We start from the raw sequence: 19,017 nt of genomic DNA, 5'->3' as shown, positions 1-19,017 counted from the left end.
CTAACCAAGTAGTAGGTAATAATATTATAAAATATTCAAATCTATAACTCAACCAAAATTGAATAGAATAATCAATTCATGTTTCCTTTGCATAACAAATATCCACATTGTTAACTACTTTATTTTTAGTTCGCATTTATCAAATATTTAAAATATTTTAAAAGTTATTGAAAATACTGAAAGCATACATGATCAATCGCATTTAAGCAGGTTTTTTAGTTTTATTTTATATTTTACAAAATACTTAAGCATCATAGATTCTGTCTTTAGAAAAAAGTCTTAAAGTGTAAAATTAACAGATCAAATATTAAAAAATTGAATCATTTTGATACAAATGTTAGGTCCAGTCAATTGATAGTCTCATAAAATGTGAATATTTCTATTTTCCTGATAATTAGTTTGGTAGGCACATTATAAAATGGCCAGAACTCCTCTCTTTCATGCTGTGCACCCCTTGTATGGCCCCTGAACCTACCTGCTGGTGGGATCTTGTTAATATGATACAGTATGGCTCCCTTGATTAGGTTTTGTCATATTCCCAATGGTGATGAATAGTCATTTCTGTGTTAACATTGTGTTATGGAAGACTGTTGTAATGCACTGGAGGTGAAGATGTCAGAAAGAAATACTGCTGGCATAAAAAAACCACATGGTAATGTGAGCTGCCTGTGGGAGACAAGTGGGAAAGAGCTGAGGACAGCCTCGAAATGAATGCGGGCCCCATCCACAGCTAACATGAGTAGTCTCTCTCTCTTAGTGGTATAACTACATGGAACCAAAATCTGCAGGAGGAGCACTAATCAGCCAACTCTTAGATTTCTGCTTCCTAAGAACACAAGCAGAGAATCTCACCAAACTATGCCTGGGGTCCTAACTCATAGACACACCCAATAGTAAAGTTGTTACTTTTTGCCACTAAGTTTGTGATAATATTTTATGTCAAAATGGAAAACAAATACACTTGCTAGATATTATTTTTAAATTAGTGTCAAATACATGGATACCACATTTGAGTTTAATTTTCACTTCTTTGAATTCTTGTGATATTCATACCTTTTATTTCGTGGCTTAAGAATTAATTTTTAGTTTACTCTCATCTTACCTTTTATCATTTATGAATTGTTTCTTTTAGGCACTTTGAAAATTATCTTTAGGTTTATTATACAGTAATAAAAAATTTTCCACATTCCATTTAAAATTTTTCTTTTAAATTGTTTATCACATTTTATATATAAATTTTGTTTTAAATTGTAAGTTTGCACATCCTGGTTTATTTTGTTTGCTTGTATTGACACTTAGAAAATTCCCTAAGTTTGAAATTATATTTGATTGGTTTGCTATTAGATCATTTTATATTTCATTATTGAACTTGCACTGTAAAGTGTAATGGAAGATACAAGTGTTGATTTTTCAGTCAAAATGTTTTCAGATTTAACATTATTCCTCATATTTTCACTTTCTTTTTGCACTGTTTTACAACAAAACTCATTACATGCCAATTCCAGAAGTGTCCCCTGCCTTTTATCTTCCCTGCTAAAAACAATGACTGTGCTCTTTCAAACACTTGCTTCATGATCTAAAAATTATCTGCAGATACCACCTCTGACATTTTGCTTTCCTGAAATTCACCTGTTTGAGAACATTTTGAAAATATAAAATGAAACTAAAACCAAAAGCACCTCCATGAAATTAATGTTGATGATCGTGTTATAGCCTAACAAACTCAGGGTTGGGGTATGAAATAAGTCATTTTTTTTTTCTCTCCCTGTGACAGTTTTCAAAGCAGTGCTTGGCCATTTTCATAGAAAATCTCCTGCTCCTTTTCCATTTTCTTCACTACTTTCCATCTGCCTCCTCCATCCCTGTGCCTTGCTCTTTGAAGAACATTAACACTGGATTCCATTCTTCCTTTCCACATTTGCTATTACTATTCAGGTTTTTTGAACATTCATGTGTGTGGCTCATCCAAAAACTTAGGATATTTTAAAAAATTTCTTCATATCTAATAAACTCATCTTTAAATCTCCTATAATTATTGATAGAATTCCCAATAACCGCAGAAATTAATTGCATAAAAATCACTGCTTTGAAAACAATGTCCACAATTTGTACACTCAAGTAAGTGTTCTTCAGTTTCATTAGTACCAGTACACTAATCCCTCCAGTTACATATTGTCAACCTGTTTCTGCCTTTATTTTTCTCCTTATTCAACTCAGCTTATCAGTTTAATAATTTAATAACACTTATAAATGCTACTTTCTTTTTCTATTTCTACATAACAGATTAAAGAAGCTAAGAGACTAGTTAAAACAAGAAAACAACAAAAAGAAGCCTCTTATTTATTGCACTCATCTTGCCTTACCATGTCCGTGATCAGGAGAACAGCCAAGTTCACCTGGATGCTCTGCTCAGTCTGTCACAAAACTGCAATCAAAGTATTAGCTGTTTTTCCAATCCTATGGGAAACTCGAATTTATCTTCATAACTCATGTGATAATTGGCAGAATTCATTTTCTCATACTTACAAAACTCATAGAAATGTATTTCTCCCAAAATAGTGGGATAGGACGACTGAATTCAAGGAAGACTTAAATCGTTGTATGGGGACGTATAGATTAGACTCACCCAGAACAATCTACCTGTAACTCAGTATCAAACTGATGGGATCCCTAATCACATTAAAAAAAACTCCTTTTTCTTAACCATATAACTCAGCTTAACTACAACCATACTAGGGGTGGGAATTTTGGGGTCCATTTTAGGATTTTACCTGCCAAAAATACCAGATATCCTTTTGACCCTCTATCATTCCCATTTGTACCTCCTCTGCAAAAGAGCACTGCTGTGTGAGCCAGGACATCTGCTTCTTTCACCTGGAAGCACTATGCTAGGTCAGGTGAACCTGGTTGTGTGATATTACATTTGAAACTTAGATTTCTCTTTCAAGTGCCATATACAATGGGCATTTGTTTACATGGTTCTTCTTAAACATATCAGTGACACTTTATATTCGACATATACAAGTCTAATGTATGTTTACTTCCCTAAAACACCAGTTTTGTGTTCTCTCAATTAAAAAAAGACATCACCAGATGCCAGGTGCTCAAGCCAGAAATCTGGCAGTCAATTCTGAAATGTCATAGTCCCTTAGCCCCAAATGTCAATCACTAAACACAGATAATACTAATTAATAGATGCTAAAATTATCTGTTATGCCAAGGAACTCCTACATTGGGTTATAGTGTGAGCAAGAGTAAACTTTTGATAGGTCATGCATAGGAAACTGGAGCTCTTCATTTCAGTCGTGAGATTACTGCAAGTAATGTGGATATAGATTTTTGAAGTTGAATGCTATAATAAATTTTAAAAATTAAATTGTGTGACATCAGCTTAGCAGGTAACTGGCAGTTTGACAAATAAATTAATACAGACAGCCTGAATTTTAGGGACACATTATGCCACAGAAAAATCTTTAGTAAATATAAAAAAGACAAATAAAAAAGCAGTTGTCTGTAATAACTTGAAAGTTAGACTCCATACACATTAAGCCTATGACTCCAAAGGAAGGGAATGGGAAAGAGAATCACAGAAGTGTAAGTCTGGTCATTACTGACTATGTTTAATAAGGTATTAAAACAAATAGATGAGCTCGAGGAAGCACTAGATCATTTGGAAAGAGACATGAAAGCAAAAGTAATCACACATTATGGTGGATGCTTATAAATTCAGAAAAGCTTCTATGTCTGGATTCCACAACATAGAATATTGATTAAAAAGCTTTTGAGAGCAAAATCTCATTTTGCAAGCAGACAACTTGAGCTTGTGGCTTCTCCATTCAAGCAATGTTACTGAACTCAGGGAGTCAGATATTAGAGCTAAAAAGCATAAAATAATTAGTAATAGGAATTGCATCTAATTGTGTTTGACAATTAATGTTTATGAGCTAGTGGTAAATGGATCATAAACATATGTGGATTATCTGACCTTAAGGAAGTAAAGCATAACTTTTTACTCCTTAAGTTTGGGATCTCTATAGATACTTCTGACCAAAGGTTTCAGTTTGAAAAAGAGTTGACAGAAGAGTAACTTTGCAGTGAAAAACTTAACAAACACTATCTCCATCATCTGATCCAGGTCAACATCAAGAACTGCAAGTCAAGCTGATGATACACATGAACCAGGGTCTACTGTCATGTAAAGTCTTTTAACCTCTATGGATTTCCTTCCTCAATCCATAAACCCTGCTTTTTGTTCTTTTCAGGCACTCAGCAGATTGGATGATACTTACATTGGTGAAGGCAACCTTGTTTACTCAGTCTATCAAGTCAAAAGCTAATATTTTTCCCAATCACCCTCACAGACACAACCAGAAACAATGATCTACCAACTCTCTGGGCATCCTGTAGCCCTAACCAGCTGACATATGAATTTATCATTACAACCCATCACAAATATCACATCTTTAATGAAAACATTTTTCTGAATATGTAGCTAAAGTTTTATTCAGGTGATTATAAGTAACAGCTGTAGTTTCCTGAGATTTGAATTCTTAAGGTGATTCATAAGCAATAAATATATTGCTATCTCATTCCAAGTACTAAAGTAGAATGAAGAATCTAAAACAGACAAGAGAAAAAGTGCTACAGGTGGTAGATTTGAAGCTGTAACATTCCAGAGGTTTTCAGAGTAATAAAAAAGTTTTGAAATTTTTTGTGTGTCCTTTTGCCCCATTGGCAAATTTATAAGAATTTTCCTTTTTATGAACTATCTTTAGATCTCCAATATTATTTTAAAATTTGTAAACATGTATGGAAATATGTCACATCTTCAAAATAGATGAGGCATTGCTTAAATATTCTTTTATGCTCTTAAATTAAATTCTTAGATGAAGTACTTAAGTAGGAAAGTCGGTGCCTCTCTTTTGACTCCAGAAGAACAAGATAATTTCCTACATTCTAATTAAGTATAACAAATGAAAAATGTTACATTGGTTATGAAATTAAATATCCTATTAATGAAATATTTAGAGAGATATTATTTATTAAAGCTAGCAATTCAGGAATTTAAGAAAGGTAATAATAAATACAGCTGGCATTGTAATTTACTCTCCTCTTTGAGTCTTAGCAAATTTGACTGTACATTTAATAAACAAGATGCTTTGAAAATTAGCATATTTCTATGTTGACCTTAATATAAAGAATATTTTATCATTCCATAATTTTTTTTCACTATGTAGTTCATCAATCAATTTCTGAATTAAGTTGTACAAGTTAAGTCCTTGGGATCAACTTGACTCCTCTTTTACTTATTTATTTTTAGTATACAAGTTCAATACTCAGTTAATGTTGGCCATACACAAAACTTTTCTGGAACACAAATTTTTTCTCTCCATATCTTCCACCACCATCTTGCTGCCATCAAAAATCACATAGACACCAAGATGTTATCCCCGTTTCCAAACTTGCCAGTCATGGATATCAGCAACTTAACACATAGAGTAATCCTTTAAAAATATAAACAAGTTTATATGGATTTTCTACTCAACACCAGTAAATTCCTAATTCCCTCACAGAGTCAAAAATCCCTACAGCATCTGAAATGTATAGTGAGATCTTCACCCTTCTTATGTCTTGACCTTCATCTCTCATTAACCCCACTCTTTCTCATTCCTTTCAAGATATTCAGTCTTTTCTGTTGTTTCAAAAACATCCAGTATAGATCTCAACACTTTTCTACATACCTCAACTGTTTTCCCTCCAGATACACAGTTTTCTCTCTGACCACATTCACATCACTGCTTTCGTATCACCTTATTCACAAAACAAATGCTCTAACATTTAATCCTCTTCTTCTAATACCCTGGTAATCCTTTATTATTGTTGGGATGTGAGATGTCACCCAAAAGCTCCTGTGATAATGAAAGAATGTTCAGAAGTGAAATGATAATTTATGAGAGCTGTACCTAATCAGTGGGTTAATCTATTTGATGGATTAAAATTTTCATTATTGTACTGGGTGGTAACTGTAGGTGTGTGGGGGGGATGATTGGAGGAGGTAGGTCACTAGGAGTGTGCCCTTGAGGATCATATCCTCCACGTCTATCCCAGCTTTCTGCCTCCCATGATCAGAGCAGTATTTCTCTGCCACACTCTTCTACCGTGATGATCCGCCACACTGTGAGACAGACCAAGAGAGTCTACTGACCATTTATGGAATCGCTGAAATCATAAGCCAAAATAAATTTGTTCTTGGAGGGTATTTGGGGTATAGTGATAAAAATCTGGGTAACATACTTTTATTCCTGACATATTTTCTGATCATGATACTTATTAAAGTATTATATACTTTAATTATTAACTCTCTTCCCTACTAGAATATCTTCTTCATGATAAAAATTGCCCCAGCTGAAAATAGTACCTGCTATATAATAGATGATTACTTGATATTTTTAATATTTTTGTGTTAATAAGCATATATACAAAAATGTTATTACTTTAGTTATAGCTTAAAGAGTAAAAACAATTTAAAAATAATGGTTCTTAGATTGTACCTTTTATATATTACTGGAGTTCCCTAATTAAACTCATATAAATAATGTAAACTAGAGTTCAGAGGATTTTTAGCAATAACTAAGTTTTTAAAAGGCATGCTAAAGAAGAGAATAAAGTTAAAAGAAAAAAGTTAGGGCTGAGTAATTATTCCAGTCAATTAATTGGTATATATCAAATGCATGAATTTTCTGCTAATGAAATTCTCTTCATTATGCTCATCATTAGAATTTTCTTTAATCCTAACGGTGCTAGCCCAACATTCTTTTCTCTCTGCATTCTTTTACACAATCTCCCCATGTCATGCCTAGAAGGTCACCAAGTTAATTGGCTGTTGAGTACTTAAAGTAGTTAATTCCATCTTATAATTTATCTGATTTTCAATTTTGAAGTTCTTTGGTCAAGGTTACAAGATTAACATAACCTCAAATCAAGAACATGTATCTGGGCACAGCAATGCTTCACTAGTCAGTAGTTCAATGAAACTCCTGACAGGATGTAATTGCATGAGAATTCAACTGCATTCACCAAACCAGAGAGCACATCATCTTCTTTCCATATGACATTTATGTTAGGTTGGTAACAATTTCAAGGTATTCTGACTGGGAAGTGGGGAGCAAGGGGTGGGGAATAAGAATCATAACATGTTTAGTTTATTTTCTAATGTTCAATTTACATTAGTAAAAATGTATGCTTAGTGAATATTGTTTGGTTTGTTATAAAGTGAATTTCTCCTCTTTTATAATACAGTGTTCAAAATATACTAACTTGTTCACTTCACAATTGTGCAAAACATATTTAGTTTTATCTTTATTATACATGGTTCCAGGATTAGTAACTTGCCCAGTATTTTAATGTTATAACCGTTACTGTCATAAATCAGGACTCAAATATGTTTGACTTAGGTATCCTTACTTTCTTTTACATGAATTGCAAGCTCATACAGGTAGCCAGGTAATAGTAAATCAGTGAATCATAATGGGTGCATGAAAGTAGAAAATGAAGAAACTGGCTATTCAAAACTGCATGTCCAATCAATAAGGAAAGCTAATACTTAAATTGAATTCATTGAGGCATTGTTATATCGTAAGCCCCAAATTGCAGAATTTCCCATTTTAAGCCAGATCATAGATTTCTAAACACACATCATTTGTAGATGTTAATTTATTTTTTACAAAGAGCAGGTTGATTGTGGACTGTAGGGTTGCACTATATCATTTTCTTTTTATGAATTTAAATGACTAGCTGATAATTTTGTTCTTCAAGCAGTCAGTTTCCAAAGAACCATTATTATCATAACTCATTAAATTCTATCCTCTTGAGATCCTGCAGATGAGTGGTTTCCAAACTGAGTCCCACTCAACTTCAGGATCCACAGAAGTAGTTAATGAGCCTTCGCTGCAGGGAATGAGAGGAGCGCGGAGTAGTCAGGGTTGTTGACTTGCCAGTCTTAATTCAATCACCATAGTTTTTCTTTTCTTTGTTGTGGGAAATGTTGACTCCTAAATGTTCTGCTGATAAAAATTCTGAAAGTCACTGTTCAATGATATGATTATCAGAACTTTTTAATTACTGAGAAAGTGTTCATTCAAAATGAAATAAAAATTATTAAATGCATTGGTGAGCTTTAGACTATTAGTTTCTACTCTAGGAATTGTCATGTGACCCCAATGAGTTTAATGAGAATCCTGGAAGTCTCTCAGCTGCTTTTCCTAACACACATTCTAATGGAATCAGTTTTTATGAGTCCACAGTTTGTTTTATTCAGCTCTTTTACCTTCTGTAGGAGGGAGGAGGGCAGTTTTCCCAGGAGGAATAACCTGTTCACAGGTTGTTCACATGTATATGATTTGCTTCAGAGAGAAGTGTTTGGCCATGTGCTAAGTTTTATTCTTGTCACAATGTTCATGCTTTCGATAAACAATCTGTGTATGCCTGGTGTTCCACCTCATGTGTTATTTCTTAGACTCACAGATGTTCTACTTTTTTTGTAGAATGATGCAAAGACTTCTTCCCTTTACTCCTTATGGCTGAAAATTGAAATTTTTCTTAGCTTGATGTATTGTAACTTCTCATTTTGCCTTATTTATGAATTTTTGTAGTTACGGTTTTTTTTTTTTTTTTTTTTTTTTTTTTTTTTTTTTTGCAGAACTGGGAATTGAACCCAAGGCCTCGTGCATGCCAGCCAAGTATTTTACCACTGGAGTCACATCCCAAGCCCTTATTTATGAATGTAATAGTTACCAATAATATATTTGTAGTTTCTTAATCATACTTGAAAATCATAACATTTCAATATCTAAATAGACATTAAAAGATTTGCATTCTGTACATCATCCACTTTAATTTTAGCCAGATGGCAGAGTAATATAACAAATAACCAGGTTAATACATTAAATCAAATTAAATTAAAGAAAGATATTACCTTCACATAAATTTTGACTAGAAAAAGACAAAACATTTTGAAAAGTGACAACATGATAAAGACTCAAGGATGATTTTAAGAAAGCAGAAAATAATGGAAGACTATTGTCTTTCTTTGTTTTTGAGAACAAATATAAGTTACAAGGGATTGATTTTCTATTCTTTAAGACAAATTGATACCCTTACATCAGAGCCCCATTACCTTGAAACCAATCTAACACTACCCAGCAACTACCTATCCTATATGTTCCTTCCCTGCTCTGTATTTAACTGAGTTGTCATTGACTAGTTGAAATTTGTTTGTTGCATTTCTCTTTTATATTAATCTTCTCAGTGTTTAAACCCCACTTTCTACTAATAATCCTCCCCAGAGATAAGACTAGTATTTTAACATGTTCATATTAAAAGTGCACATCTTCTTTTATTAGGGAGAATACTTTGCTCTTTTTCTGAGTTTTATGGAACCTAAATCCTCACCTTTCACTTTAAAATTTTTTTTTAGTTCTCGATGGACCTTTATTTTATTCATTTATTTATAAGCAGTGCTGAGAATCAAACCCAGTGCCTCACACATGCTAGGCAAGTGCTCTGCTGCTGAGCCACAACCCCAGTCCCTTTCCCTTTACTTTTGAATAGCATTTCTTCTGTGTCAGATTCAACACTTTAGGAGAAGGATGGATTTGGATAACTTGTTGCAAATCCATTATTTTGCCTATTCTCAAAAAAGGCCTAACAACTCTTTTTTTTTTTTTTAATTTTAATTTTAATGTTTGGCTGGTGCAGTGAACTTTATTGATGGTATATGATAGTAGGGCTCCCTAAGCCCCTTTCCTTCTCCAGGGGGTCCAGGATGGAAATGGGGGTGTATAGTCTCAGTGTATTGAGGGATTAGCTAGGGGCAGAGACTTCCCAGCAGCTGAGGGTCTCTCTATTCCTCTTGTTCTCACCAGGACAGGTGGTCCAGAGGCTCTTACTCCTTGGGGCCATGTGGACCATAAGGTCCACCACCTTGTTATAGCCATTGTCACACCAGGAAATTAGACTGACAAAGTGGTCATTGAGGACAATGCTGGCCTCAGTATCGAAAGTGGAAGAGTGGGTATCGCTGTTAAAGTTGCAGGAGACCACCTGGTCCTCCACGTAGCCCAGGATGCCCTTGAGGGGGCCCTCCAATGCCTGCTTCACCACCTTCTTCATGTCATTATATTTGGGAGCTTTTTCCAGGCAACAGGTCAGATCCATGACCAACAATTTAGTGGTGGGCGCATGGAAAGCCATGCCAATGAGCTTCCCATTCAGTTCAGGGATGATCTTGCCAATAGCCTTGGCAGCACTAGTGGAGGCAGGGATGATATTCTGGGCAGCCCTACAGCCATTATGCCACAGTTTCCCAGAGGGCTCATCCACAGTCTTCTGAGTAGCAGTGATGGCATGGACTATGGTCATGAGTCCTTCCACAATGCCAAAATTGTCACGAATGACCTTGACCAGAGGGGCTAAGCAATTGGTGGTGCAGGAGGCATTGCTGATGATCTTGAGGAAGTTGTCATACTTCTCATGGTTCAATCTATCTCAAACATGGGGGCATCAGCAGAAGGGGCAGTGATGATGATCCTTTTGACACCACCCTTCAAATGAGTCCTTTCTCCATGTTAGCAAGAATACCAGTGGACTCCACAACATATTCAGCATCACTCCATTTGATGTCGGTGGGATCTGGCTCCTGGAAAATGGAGATGGACTTTCTCATGATGACAAGCTTCTCGTACTCAGTCTTGGCTGTGCCTTTGAACTTACCAGGGGTGAAATAATACCAGAACATGTAGATCATGTACTTGAGATCAATGAAGGGGTCATTGATGGGGACAATATTCACTCTGCCAGAGTTGAATCAACCCTGGTGACCAGCATCCAATAAGCCAAATTCATTCACTCAAACCTTCACCACTGAGTCTCAGGGACACAGCGGCACTGCATGAGAGGAGATGTGGCTGTTGGTTGAATGGGGAGGAGCAAAGAGCATCCTAACAACTCTTTATCAGCTGGCTTTAGAAATGTAATTGATGACAAAAATTCTGTTTTCTGAGATTTGGTATGCACTTTTGGGAGCCAATTATGTTAGTCAGCTTTCCATTACTGTGACAAAACCTGATTAATTCAATTCGTAAGGAAAGGTTTGTTTGGTGTATATTTCAGAGTTTTCAGTTCTTGGTCCCAAGGCTTCCAATAATGGAGGAACTAATTTGTTCCTATTTCAAGCTTAACGTAGTCACCATCCCTACATAAAAAATAAAAATAAAAATAAACAAATAAATAAATGCTGGACATAGAATCACATGACTGTAACCCCAGCTACTTAGGAGGCGGAGGCAGAAGGATCACAAATTCAAGGTCATCCTGGAGAACAATGAGAACTCATCTCAAAATACAATTTTTAAAATGGCTCAGTGGCAGAATGCTTGCATAGCATGAGGGAGGCCTTGAGTTTAATTCCTAGTACCACAGAAATAGACAGATTTATAGGTAGGTAGAAAGATGTGGGGGAGAAACCAACAATATAAAACAACCATTCTGGGGTAAACATTGAGACAAAGGTTAGCACTATTTTTGTTCCATGAAGAATTTGTGATTACACCATAACTTGCATTTGCTAATTCAAGGATACATGCTGGTCTTCTGCATCAAGACTATACATACTTTAAATATTTTGCCCTCTTGAAGTCACAGTCAAGAATGACTCTGAATCTTTGACATTTTTTTCACCATTAACCACATTATAGCAATGCATGTCCCTCTTATCTATGACTTCATCCCAGTGTGTTATAATCACCCACCCTAATTCTTTCTACTTGCTACTCCAATACAAAGACCAACAAATTTTGTGGGGTGTTGCTAGGATATACACCAGCGACCCTATGACTACTGAAGCATCCTGTTCACTGCAGAGTCAGTTATATGACAAAATTGGTGCCCATTAAACAATGATTTTTTTAATTTACTTCTTAAGAGTCTAATAACCTATTTCTTCAACATCTATACCTGGAGACTGAAAATATCATAAGCAATGAAGAAATCTCAGGCTTATGAAGTGAAACCCTCCTCAAAGGTAACTGTGCTTTCTTTTCAATAGGGACTGTAAAATGAGGACCATGGAATAGATGTCTTTTCATTCAGGTATAATATCAATGCAAATCAAGAGCTTTCTACATTTAACATCTGACATTGTTTTGGGAAAGAAGAGAAAAGATACCATGTATTTAAAATACAATTATTACCATGTAGTCACTTGGTAAGGATGTGTCTCCTGGACATCATAAACATGTACTCCATCAACTGGCTCAGTTGTACATATACATTCACCAACCTCTGAGGTCAATGTAATGCATTAAAAGTTTTAATTGTGCTTCATTACATCTTTAAATGGCTATGCATATGTAATACTATGTCCAAGTTCTACCATACATGTGTCTTAGACATATGTAAGCTCAAAAGTATTATGTTCACTCATATACATAGGACCTTATGTCATCATAATGGAATTTATAATCAATCTGATCCATTCATGATTCCTGTTAGGATGTGGTCACTTTAATAATGTACCCATTATTTCTTTGGTTCACCTCAGCAAATTTATCTAATTTTACAAAGAAGTTTCTGTGTCCGAATAAATTTATCATAGTTATTTTAGGTTGTGTCATTATATTGAAAAATAGTATTCAAAACTCTCTATATCCATAGCTGCCTGTCCATTAAGCATCACTCACAATCCAATTGCTATATAGAAATATCAAGTGGGCCTTGTAAAAATGTCTACACTATTACAACTCCATTAGAATGAAATTGAAAACTAGCTACCCCACACCTTGCTGACTAGCACCACATTTTCCTATAGCAATTCACTGCCTACACGTCTACCCATAAAATACCATTCCATAATGAATATACCTTCTACCCTGCCACTTTCCTGAAACTAGATTGCCACAAAACACTAGTGCTCAATCAGAGTCCCAAAGATATTGAGTGAGAGTAGGACACACAAAAAAGCACAATAGGACACCTGACAATATGTCAAGAGAGTTACCTATTATATGCTGATGGAAATTGAATTCCCAGAGATAAAATGTGATTTCTAAATGCCACATGGATTTCCATCTGACACATTCCTACCACCTGCTTCTGATGAAAATTGAAAGATTGCTTGCTAGAGCTGGTCAAAAATTATCAAATCAATCAAATCCACTACATCCTATTTTCAAATGCCTTGAAAATACAAATCCTTTCCATCTTCCTTGACTCTATGCTACACCTCATTCCCCAGACCCTGCTGCATTCTATTTTCATATGCTAAGATCTCATATAGATATAATAACTAACACTAGAAGTTTATTCATAAACCATACCAAGATTGAAATAATTTCTCTAAGAAGGCTGCCCTTGCCCTCATTACAGCTTATTGGCCATATTCTGTATTTTTGAGCTAGTTTTAAGGTGTGTGGCTCTATGACTTATCCCATTTACTCATTTGGTTTTGTTTACTTTAGGTGTCACTGATATCCAGGGATTTTTTTGGTGGGAGTTACTGGGAATTGAACTCAGGATCACTCAACTACTGAGCCACATCCCCAGCCCTATTTTGTATTTTATTTAGAGACAGAGTTTCACTGAGTTACTTAGTGCCTCACTTTTGCTAAGGCTGACTTTGAACTCAAGATCCTCCTACCTCAGCCTCTTGAGCTGCTGAGATTACAGGCATGCACCACTGCACCTGGCTATACCCAGGTTTTAATTTTACTGAATTGATTCTGACAGTTTTTATGGATCTGTTCTTGATGTAAAAGAGCAATATAGGTCCTTGTTTTTTCTAAAGCTCATTTCTGAGGAACAAGAAAGGTGATATTATGACAGAGACATTCATAGGCTATACAAAGAACAAATATGATGCTTACCTCTGAGACCTTGGGAAGAATACCTTAGAAATTATCTTGTTCTTTCAGCCATGTGCATGAGTTATGGGCAAATACAGTTTTCTACTTTTGGTGTCTCTAGGAATGTGATACATAAAGTCTATATTTTGAATTATTTTTTATTAAGTCATACCTTTTAACCTCCAGTTATTTATAGAAGTGCTTGGGAAGAAAGGGAAATTTGAAAAATTTACTAGCAATGGTAATTTTCCATGATTTCTGGGAGTCTGGAAAGGAACTCTGATAAAGATTTTGATATTGAAAATAATCAATTATTCTTCTGGACCTGATATTGAAGATGCCCAATTAGTTAGCATATAATCTTGGTAGGGTCAGTTTATATAGTTTGTAAACACAGCATTCATGACTGTACACAAAAACATGTAAAAACTGTAGTCTATAAGATAACTAATATATCCTGCTGATCTTAAGAAAACATAAGCACTTTATCAGTCATTTCATTTCTGTTTCTATCCACCTCTATTTTTCCTGTGTATTCCTGATATATGAAAACTAATTTGCTATTTACTCAAACCTCCTAGGATATGAAGGTATGCCTATTTTGTTAAGTTTTAGAAACTGATTAAATTGAGTAGTTCTCAAAGAGTAGCTTTTCCTAAATAATTAATGCATTTTTTTTAAAGTATTTACCTCCAGGTTAGTGTGTGCCCCAGAAGCTTAGGGATACCTATGTCTTATTTTGTAGATAAATGTTTAGAGCTGAAATCCATTAAGACTAATCAAACCTGAGGCATTGTTGTAGCATGTTAATTTACCTGAGCCTATTAATTCCTGTCTGCGTCAAACCATATTTTACTTAACCAAGGGTCTGGAAATTAAGATAAAACCATTGCAAGATGCATATAAAATGTCAAATCTATGTGTGTGTGCAAACATATGTGTGTATGAATAAAATAAAAATATTATAAAATCAGTTCAAAAACAAAGGCAACTTACCTGCAAATATTTGGAAGAAACGCTTTTTATAATCTCAGAAATGAATAGCTTTTCCTGCAATCTGTTAAATGTACATTTGTTCCAAATATAAAATAAGGTTTTGGCCAATTGTTTCACATGGTAGCAATGTCAATGCAACTTAAAGACAAAGTGTTTTACATAAGATCTGGCAATTCTCTGAAGCCTACATTTGCATACTAAATATTCAATCTAAAAGCCAACAGTCCTCAGATGCATTCATTTAAACTAATTTCCAAGTAAAAAATATTAACTAATGATATACTATAAAGGTTTACTGTATCCACTTTTAGTTATTGATTGTCTTTTACATATGTATAACCATTTATGAGGTTTGATATTTCATGGCTTTTATTCTCCATAAGAGATTTTATTTTAAAAACAACAAATTTTTAAATAAATTATAAGACTCATTCTGTATTGCACTTTTCTTATGGCATTATTTGGATGGTTTCATGAATTAAAAGATAGTTATAAAACGTAAATAATATTATTTTCCTCTGTACTAAAAAACTTGGCATTTAATAATGATACAGGTCATTTCTTTATTATTTAGCTATTATATCAACTATGCATAAAATAATTAAAATATTGATAAAAGTAAAAAAAGTGATAAAATTGCCTGAAAGATAGTACAATGTTAAAGTAAACCATCACCTTTCATTATTTTTAACTTTCCTCATTGTGTTTCCTCAAATTTTGCAGCAGCTTTAAAAACAATGTTTAAAAAATTCTGGAGATATTAATTTGTTTTAGATTTAACTAAGCACAAGTGAGAATACAGGATTCTTACTTTCTCTCATAATAGCAAAGAGAAGGAATTTGAGAGAAGACAATGTATCATTGTTATTGGTCAACCTAAAAGACTGCAAGGAGAAGTATAGTTGCAATCTAGACAGAGATGAAGATGAAATTGATCACTCTTACCTCAGGTTGTAGTATACTATTCTTGTCGATTGTTTTTATATTCAAGGTTGAATAAACAAACTGCATTTCTAAGAAATGAATTAAAATCACATTCAATTAGTCATTAAATATGGATACCTTCATAATATTTACAAAACAAAGCTGGATCATTCCATCTTGCTAAAAGGATGTGTGAGCAAATTTCTCCTTTAAGATAATTAAAACTTGACACCCTTTTTAAGTGGACTAAGGCTAAGGTGTATGTACAAAGGTGATGAAAAGTAAAAAATAATGTAAATCAAAATACATTCAGATATGAATTATATTTGATAATTCAAGTTGGCTTCCATAAATCTGAATTTCTTTTTCAATTATAGAGCAAAGAAGATGGCCATTCCCTCTTCTATAAAATCACGAGTCATTAAAGTTTTAAATGATATTTTATTTTATTTTGTTGGCATAAATGTAAGATGAAACCAAAGTCAGGAGAAGCTGAACTATAGATCTGTATTTGAAAACTGTGCTCAGTATATATGAATGGCTGTTAGAAGTTTATAGATGACAGTTGGTGAGAAGTGAGTTTCACTCAAAGGATGTTGCCTTTTTGGCATATTTACTATATACAAATCTAGAATTATGAAGCATAATTTATGTTTTGTATATTCAAACTTGTATTAAAATGTCTAATGAACTGACTTTTTACTACCTATTACTATATAAACTATTCATAAAATGACTGTTTTATCTAATCCTTTTATAATTTGCATGGTAGTCTATAGTATAAGGACCATATAATTGCAAACTTCAAATAACTGCTAACTGGAAGATGCAATTTAAAATGGAAATTCCCCTAAATTGTGGAAAGTTTATGTCTGGAGTATATTTTTATTTATAATCATTAGTTGCTCTTGTCTTATGTTGGCTAAATCTTCATCTTACAAAAATATATAAACTTACAGTGAGAAATACGAATTCAAATGGTAATTGGAGCAACCATATACACCTGAGTAATTCAAATAAATTTATATTTGATGAAAGGGTGAAATTAAACATAGTTCTACAATTAGTTCATATTTAATTAGAGTGCTCAGCCATCTCCATTATATCCATTGTGCTTTTACTATTCTTCAGTCCATTTTTAAGTCACAGCATAATTTAAATATTATAATATTGAAAATTACTTACCTTACAGAAAAAAATACAGTTACCTGGGAAGAGAATATATTTTGAATTAACCTTTGGATTACCCAATGTCATTTGGAGAAATGATAAAAGTTATTCATTCTCACCCCACATCCTGCGTGGGCGAGGGAAGGGGGTCCTGTAAAGGGATGGACTGGTTGCAAAATAATAGCTAACAAATTTATTTATCATAAAAAGACAGAAGACAGAATTACCTCTGAAGCAGGGGCAGGACCGATTGAGCAGTCTATAAGGGGCTGGCTCTAACCAAGGAAGAAGCCTGGGCTTGGTTTTTTTTTTTTTTTTTTTTTTTTTTTTTGTGGTACAAATCAAAAGGAGATGGGAAGGAGCTTCTTCCTTGAAAAAGGATGGGGTGGAGTTAAGCACGCATTCCAGGCAATCTGAGAACAGTTTTCAGTTGTCAGCTCCTGAAAACCAGCTTTCCCTGTCTAATAGCTCAAACGACTGTGGGTTTACTGCAGACCTTAGGTGGCTTCCAGCAATTCATGACCTATGAGTTCCAATGAATATTCATGTTATATTATTATTTAAACATAAGACCTTCTAAGAAAATCTTAATATGAAGTCAGGCTGTTCACAGAATTTCCCCCTACACATTTTATCAACTTTAATTCAATCTTAATTTCTAAAGCAAAATTTAAATTTGAAGGTAAGATTCAGGAGATTCTCAGCATTTTTTCTAGTGGTCTCCCACCATCTTGCATTACAATGAGTTAGGTAACCCTGAAATACTTTATGATCCACTCAGAATAGTGTTGTTTTTCTTATAAGAAAATGGTACAGCACAAAACTTATCAGGTTCTAAATCTCCAATTTTATAATTTTAACACAAATTCACCAAGAAACCTTGTAATATGGCTTTAAGAATTATTTTCAGGTTGAAGATAATTCAATCTTGCTTAATAATAGTAAGTTATTGAAGATTTTCTGAAGGATGGACACCAGTATTATCTTGTATATTTTTTCTAAATAATAATTAATTCATATATTCTTTGTTTAGACAAATGCAAGGCACTGTTTGGGGGAAGAGATAAAGGGTGGGCAGAAGGGATAAAACCTCTGATGAACCATACAGTTTAGAGCAGAGACAGATGGTGAACAACAGCAAGGAAAGATGTATGTGGACAGCAAGTGATGGGTGTATAAAACTTTGGAAGTACAGAGTGAACTAGTTTCTGTGGTTACTACGTAAGACTTTTGAAAGATTGTTGTGGAGATTAAGAGAGCTCCAGACCCCAGCTGCAGTCCATGCTGAGATTGTGGGAGGACCACATGAATAATGTATTAGAGGGACAGCAAGGAAGTCACGTGTCTGGCATTAAGTGAAAAAGGAGCAATAGATATGAAATGACTCCCAAGGTTTGGCCAGGCCATGTAGTCTTTGCAGACCATGAAGGATTTCTGTGTTCCTAGAGTCCAGGTTGTACCTCCGCTTCAGTTCCTTGATAGTGTCACTTCCTTGATAATTTCAATAGAGTACTCCTGTTCTTCCTGTCATGGTAATTCTTCTATAAACTGTTAGTGAGGGATTGAATAAGTCAACTGAGAGCAATCTCTGTGCTTCTGTAGGTCTTGTGTGAATGTGAAGTCACAGGGGCACCAAGAACAATTCTAGGTGAATTGACTAAGGTCCTTCTTCTGATAATCTACTGAGATCCTAGTTTTATCTTATACCCACCCACCCTTCATTGCTTCCTTCCTTCCTCTCTTCCTCTCTTCCTCTCCCTCTCTTTCATGGGAGGTTGGCTTCGTGTGTTTGTCATTTCCACAATCGCAGAGTGCTGGGGACTCGAACCTGGGCCTCCCACATGAGAGGCAGGCACTCTACGAGTTGGGCTATATGGCCTGCACTGCTCTCCCTCTCTTTCATTCTTTCTTTCCTCCCTTTCCTCCCTCCCTGCCTTTCCCCTCCCCTCCCCTTTCCTTTCCCTCCCTCCCTCCCTCCCTTCCTTCCTCTTTCCCTCTCTCTCTTTCATTCTTTCTTTCCTCCCTTCTC

At 34.7% G+C, this 19,017-nt stretch overlaps 1 pseudogene across 1 annotated transcript; it reads right to left on the bottom strand.

Annotated features, from left to right (window-relative positions):
* Positions 1-9,861: 9,861 nt before the first annotated feature.
* LOC306669837 (glyceraldehyde-3-phosphate dehydrogenase-like) lies at positions 9,862-10,988 on the bottom strand (annotated as a pseudogene). Its single transcript has one exon. The product of its transcript is annotated as a glyceraldehyde-3-phosphate dehydrogenase-like (transcript).
* Between the last annotated feature and the right edge of the window lie 8,029 nt (positions 10,989-19,017).

The sequence above is a fragment of the Sciurus vulgaris genome, assembly GCF_902686455.1.
Source record: "Sciurus vulgaris genome assembly, chromosome: 9".
Taxonomy (NCBI): Eukaryota; Metazoa; Chordata; class Mammalia; order Rodentia; family Sciuridae; genus Sciurus; species Sciurus vulgaris.
The sequence above is the reverse complement of the archived record's forward strand: the minus strand, read 5'-3'. Positions and strand labels throughout refer to the sequence as shown.